Here is a 7,367-nt window from a genome sequence, read left to right as displayed (position 1 = left end):
TTATTCCTTCAATAGCAATATATGAGGCATGTTTTTCAAGTCAGTACCGTTTTGGAATTAAAAAAAAGACGTGCAAAGATATCGTAATAATTTTATTTTTACCAGTTTTAACGTGGCACCAGTTTTTGAATACCCTCCTGATAAAATTCTGTCGCCTGCCTAGTTAACCCTTTACCGCCAAATTGGACTTTCAAGTCGCCTTTCAAAAAAACACCTGTATTGGAAATATTTCGCACTCTTGGCTCAGCAGCCCATCTGACCTTCAGAGTACACTGCTATGCAAGGCTCAACAAGTGAATGAGCGGTTTGTTTACATTCGTTCGTCACTCATCAGTTGCCCGCCAACTTCCGTGACGTTCTGATATAGAATAGAAGTGTCGGCGTTGAAGAAATAGGCCCATGGTTTTTTTGACAAGTTAGTTCTGTTATCGTATCAGTTATAAATAGACCTAAGATCTTTAAGGTTTGTAATTAGTCATGTTCAGTACAGTTCCGAGGTCCTGGATTTGAATTGTTTATGCTTTGGGCGAAAGATTTATTCGCCGCCATACATGAAATTCTATTCGGTTGCGGTGTGCGACACTGCATCTGTAACTCAGTTACAGATACAATTTTGTTAGGGACAGTTACTAACTGTCCCTAATTTGATGCACAATGGAAGATAAACCAGGTGACGTTGAGGCGAGAAAATGTTAAAAAAAATTGCGTATATTCACTGATAAATGAAGTACTGTATACCTAAGTATTTAATTGCATAGCCTAGTAACTTAGTAAGCCTACATCAGATACCTATTGACTAATTGAGGTGACATTTCACTAACTCCTGTTCAGCTATTGGTATTTATCAAGTGGATTTGGAAATTCAGTTGGGCTCAAGCCAAGGTGCCATGAACGATTGTGGATTTGAAAGTACATCTGGGCATTGAAGCTGGAAGCCTGGATAAAACTATGTATAAATTTTTTTGTTTCTAATTTTTGAATGAACAGTGATAGCTATTTTGGTATTATTGCAGATTAACTACATCCAAAAAAAAGGGTGTTTTTTTTTTAATTATATGTTTTTTGGGGTGTAGATTACGAATCTGAAATCCATTTTTGGCGGTCGGCATCGGAAAACCAATTTTTTTCGCGACTTACTAACATGGGGGTTACGTAACTTACGTTACCCACTCACCTTTATTTACTAACATGGGGGTTACGTAACTTACGTTACCCACTCACCTTTATATAAAGGGTCGGATTGTTCATCGAAATTTTACAAAAAGCTCTTAGGTTGGGTTAAGTCAGCCAAGTTCCTTTTTTTAGATAGCATTTTGATCTAAAAGGAACCTGGGCGAACCAACCCAACCTGCGAGTTGGCGTTAGGTTGTGATCTCTCGATGTGGCAATGTATCTCCAGATTTATGGACAAAGAAGACGAAAATGTTACCCGTTGCAGTGCAACGGGCAACATTTTCGTCTTCTTTACCCGTTGCAGTGCAACGGGTAACATTTTCGTCTTCGTTACCCGTTGCAGTGCAACGGGTAAGTTTCATTCAAGATGTCGTGCGCTACGTGTGATCGGTATTATTGCAAAAAATCGGTTTTCCGATGCCGACCGCCAAAAATGGATTTCAGATTCGTAATCTACACCCCAAAAAACAAATAATTAAAAAAAAAAAACACCCTTTTTTTTGGATGTAGTTAATCTGCAATAATACCGCTATTTTTGTCATATCAGGAAACTTCATACAGAATATCATACAGAATACAGAAGAAGAATATTATCAGGAAAACAGAATATTATCAGGAATTCATACAGAATATTATCAGGAAAACTTCATACAGAATAATCACTGCTATCCTTTCATTCCCTCTGCAAAGCCCAAAGGAGATATTGTTTTCAAGTTTCAACTGTTTGTTTATTCAACTTCATTGTAGTTATTCTTTTTCAGGATCATTGCGTAACATGCTACCTGAGGCTGCTAGTATGTTTTACTCGAAACGAGCGAAGCCCATTGTACTGAAAGAAAAATGCATGGAGAGAATGATAATATCAGAAAATTTTGACAGTGAATCAGATGGGTTGGAGGAACTATCTGAAGATGACAATATAGAAGATCCTAGGTACGGTACCTAGTACCTACTTATAAATCTATTCTATGAGGATTTCTATCTGATGATGTCAAGGATGAGCCTGATGAGGATGCAATCCATGATGAAGAAGAAGCTGTGTTGTGGTCTTGCATATTGATGATGGAGGTGGAAACAATAATGAACCACAAATGGGAAGAGTGAAGGCCAAAGAGGAAAAAAACAAAAATCTAATTATATTTGGAAAGCTGTAACTGGAAATCAACCTCAAAAAGAAACGCCACCTTTTTAGTGCATTTTCTCATTTATGGAAAAAATGCACTATTGTGCTCGCCATGTCTGTCCGGCGTCCGTCCGTCTGTCTGTCTGTCTGTCCGTGACTGTGACCTCAAGTTTTCATTGATCAAAAAATGCACTCTCTGTCACTCACTGCAGTGAGTACCTACTGAGTTATATTTTTTGGGCATATCAATAGGCAAAGAATGAAATTCTGTCCCCCATGTCGAAACATTTGTGATGCAGTGGTTAACAAGTTTGGCAGCAGAATTTTATCAGGAGGGTATTCAAAAACTGGTGCCACATTATGACTGGTGCCTCAATATTCATGGAAATTATGTAGAAAAGTTATGCCTGTTAAGATACAGGCTTTCATGTGAAAATAAAATTATTGCAATATCCTTTACTTTGCACTCCTTTTTGTAATTCTAAAATGATACTGACTTGAAAAAACAAGCCTTGTATTAGTATTACGGAATGCATGCAATGATGCAAAAGGCCAGCATTGCCCTAGAGCCAAGACCAGCATTTCTTTTATATTCCTTTCAGTGCGCAAGCCTTCCCCCGGACAGAGTATCCTAAGGGATTATGTGCTAAAAGCCATAGGCACAAATCCATAGTTGCTGCCCTTGGCTGTATTTAAAACTGCCAAATAGTTCTAAACTTCTATCCCATGCTGCCTAGCCTAAGGATTTTCAGTAAGGAAATATCTACGTTGTCAGCTGTGGTGAGGTGAGATGGGTCAATAGAAAAGGAGGTACATGCAAGATCTTGTAGAGCATCTATTGTGCTGGCCAGTCTTCGAGTTGGACATGCTGGGGTAAATGCCTACTTGCACTGCTTTTCAATGATAGACTCAACACTGTGCAACACTTGCAATGTTGATGAAACCATTGACCACTTTCTGCTTGAATGTGCCTGATATAATAATGCCTGCCAACTTATGAGAAGGACTTTGCAAAATATTGGCATACAAACTCTGACAGTGCAAATCTTGCTGGGAGGGAGCAACCTCATAATACAGGAGCAGCACCATGTGATCAAGGCCGTAATCACCTATCTCACGTGTACCGGCCGGATGGGGACACTGTGAAGCTAGAGCCATGCCAAGTTAACTGCACTTGGAACCATAGAACTAGTGATGACTAAGCAAACTTGAAAAGAAGCATTGAAATTGCCATGTACAGGTGTGACAACTGACCTGTTTGGGGACCTTTACAACACCTGAAAAAGATATCATCATCATCATCATAGAAAAGGAGGACAGCTGCATAGGTGCCCTATGCCAGGAGCCCAGGATGACAATATTTATAAGATTTATGTTGATATTGGCTCTAGGGCTGATTTGAGATTGATTTGCTGGTCTACGGCTATGTATTGTACCCTAGTAACCCTATTGTTGATAATAGATAACTGGTGACTTTCAAGCCCCTGCAGTCTGCAGATCTACAAAGTACATGGGATTATTGTTTGAAGCCAACCTGAAATCAACCAGGGACTACTAGTACTAATTGCCCTTTCAGTAGGAATGAGCTGTGCTGAGCTGAGCTATGAGGTGCAATCACTGCAATGGTGCATGTAGGTCCAGATGACTATACCACTACCAGGCAAGGCTATGACTATGAGGCGGCAGAGGTGCATGCAAATGACTACACCAGGCAAGGATAAAATACAAATGCCCAATAGCTTTCTAAAGGCCCTTTCTGATGAACATAATCATGATTATGACCAATTTTTGACTTTATACAATCAAAGCTTGCAGCTAGGCATTCTTTCAACTTTATGAAATGATGGAAGGCTTTAAAATTTACATAGCCAATCCTGAATCCCATGAAAGATCTAAGGCTATCAATCTCATATGAAATATTGCTTCATCACAGTGATCACACTGCTGTCCTGTCTTGGTAAATTATTAGAATGTCTTATGGCTCAGTGGCTGCTTATTTGGAGTATGTACTTTACCTATAGGCTATATCCCTTCTTTCCATAAGGCTTATGCTAAGAATGGAAGTTCACTTATTGAAAAGCTTTCCACCCAAGGTGGAAAGCTTTCCTGACTGTAAAGACTTTTTGTGACTGACTATAAAGGAAAACGAGGATCAAAAGTGGACCAACTGTTCCAATTGTATGGTACCTCATATTTGTTATAATATTGTTTAGTTGTCTCTTGTTTGATTGATATTTTTTATTTTATTTTATGAATTTTTTGAAATTTTTCAGGCCCTTTGTTTGTAATAATGATAGAGTTTAAGTCAAGTATCAAGTCAAGTTAGTTTAAGTATCAAGTTAACCAGTACTGTAGTGCATTATACATATACGGTACCATATTTGTTGGAGGGTTTTTTGGGTACAACCAATCACAGCTGGAAAGGCTTTTGGGCACAACCAATCAAAGCTCTTCACAATCCCATCACCAATCACAGCTGGAAAGAGATAGGATATGTATATAATGGACTGAAAGTTGAAAGTTCCTGGCCTTTCCAAGCTTTCAGGTCCTGATTTCCAGTGTGATATCTGTAGGTACTGGTTAATTTAATATCCCTCTAGAATTCCACACTGCACATAAGCCATTGTAGTTTTTAACTCAGGCACAACTGACAGTCTTGCTTCAGTTAGAGAAACATATTTGCTTGGCTCAAGTTGCTTTGGATGTATGTTTGGTTGTGTATATAGATTTGCAATTGGCAATTGAGAAGGTTTGGGCGGATGGTCTGCTCTATAAGTTGGCAATGGCTGGAACTGGTGGTGCAATGGGCTATTGGTTGCATGAATATTTGATATCTTGCACTGCTTGTGTAAGAGTCAATGGAGTTCTGTCATACCCCCTCCTGCTATCTTCTGGGGTGCCTCAGCCCTCAGGGTGCTGTCTTCAGTGTCTTGAGTCCTTTGCTTTTCAACCACATGTTGATGGATGCCCCTCATCTCAATACTGTCAATGTGCTATTATATGCTGATTACATAATAGTTTGTGTCTGGGACACTAGTGATTGCAATCCTAATTGTTCCTAGTATGTGAGGCGCATGGTTGGCCAGGTATGGGCAGGTAGGGCATGGACGTCAGCTGTGACAACTTACCTGGCTGGCACTAGGTGTAGGTGAATGTGTCTTACTCTTAGACCTATCTTATTTTCATGCTCACAGTATTCAGTTACTAATTGTTCATGTTCTGACTACATAAATTGAAAGGACCAAGCATACAAGAATTACATTTTTGATGAGCCTTATTTGTACAGGGTGCGCCAGAGAAACTTACTAATTTGAAAGGTTGATAAAAACAAAACTATGTACTTCAATTATTGTCTTAAATTCTTTTTTATTTGAGAAAACAATATCCCAATTTTTTCATACATTCTTGGAAATGACAATGGATAAATGGCAACCCCCATTGCACATACACTGATGAAGTCTATTTTTGAAATTTGTATCCACTCTTTGCAGCATATCAATCGGTATGTTGGCAATGGCGTCGCAAATGTTGTTAATGAGGTGTGCTATGGTCCATGGTTGATTGACATAAACCAGAGATTTCAAATAACCCTATAAAAATAACCAGGGTTGGCATTGATTAAATCAAACTGATTATATCATGTGATTAAATCATTTGATTTTTTATACAAAAATTATGATTTTTTTCTATTTTTTTTTCAATTTTTTTATATATTTAAATATATTGAGTTGCAGTTCTTAATTTATTTTGAGGTATTGTTATTCATGGTTTAGTATAAATGTACTATTACAAATTTGAATATAAACTTGTTGCCTATAGTGTGTATTAGGTTTCAATAAATTGGATGTTTTTGGTACAGAGGCATCAAGTGTTGCAATACATTGTACATAGCAGCTTAGCTAATTCTTATAAGGCTATAAGTAGTCTTTAACTAACTATTTGACTAATTGTTATATATTAATTACGGTACTATATACAATTTAAATGTGTTAGCTAACTTATACTTGGTGGGGCAGAACCAACTGAGCACTTTTGAGGCAAAATAAATAAGTTATGGAGGTACATAAAGAAGAAAGTTTATTTTCCTCAAGGTTAGTATAACACACCATTTAGAATACCATCAACCGGGGCTACTCAGGACGATTTCAAACGTTTTTCATTCATAACTTCTCACCATGAAACATTTCATAAACGAGTTTAGGCTCATTTCAAAGCTCTTTGCAAGGGCTATCACGTGGTTTCTCCAAAAAAAATCCATATAGTATTCGTAAGGTGCCAGAAGCAAAAAAAATAGTGTCCCGAGTAGCCCCAGCGAATGGGGCTACTCTGGACACTTGGAATAAAACTTAATTTTAAAACATTTGAAGCATGCAGAGTGTACTCATCTATTACTAACAGTACTCTGAATGTAGCCCCGGTTGACGGCACTTATGTTTTGAAAACCATATCAGGAAGATGGTGTCTGTTAGCTGCAACACACTGTTGGGAGTTGTTCTCAGAAGTTTTCTACAGCACGTTCACACATGGTGAGGTATGGCCATAACCTCTGCTGCAATAATTCATTCCCTTAGCTGTGGTAGAGTGTGAGTGCAACTTCTGAACACCCTCTTTTAGATGTCCCCAAAGAAAGAAATCGCAAATGCTCAACTCAGGTGACCTTGCAGGCCACTGAGTGACATTTGGGCTGTGTGAGCTGTAGCCCCATCCTGCTGGAACCACATGTCTCCCAATTCTTCATTTTCAACAATGTTTTCCATCCTGGGCTGCAAGAAATTTTGCAACATTGAAGCATAGCATTAGGAATTCACTGTCACGGCTCCCTCCTCCAAGAACGACTCCAACAGTGTGTTGCAGCTAATGGCCACCATCTTCCAGATATTGTTTTGAAAACACAAGTAATCTTTACCTTTATTACTCTTATATTGCGCCTCAAAACTGCTCAATTGGTTCTGCCCCACCCTGTATATTGAGAGGTTGAGATTGTATTGACCTTTTAGGCAATTAGAAAGATTTTTCACCCTAATATGAGTATTCTAATTAAAATATTTAATTTCAATCTTTGAGTGTGTCA

This window comes from Hyalella azteca, unplaced genomic scaffold, assembly GCF_000764305.2.
Source record: "Hyalella azteca isolate HAZT.00-mixed unplaced genomic scaffold, Hazt_2.0.2 contig16205, whole genome shotgun sequence".
In the NCBI taxonomy this organism is placed as follows: domain Eukaryota; kingdom Metazoa; phylum Arthropoda; class Malacostraca; order Amphipoda; family Hyalellidae; genus Hyalella; species Hyalella azteca.
Note: the sequence above shows the minus strand (reverse complement) of the source record.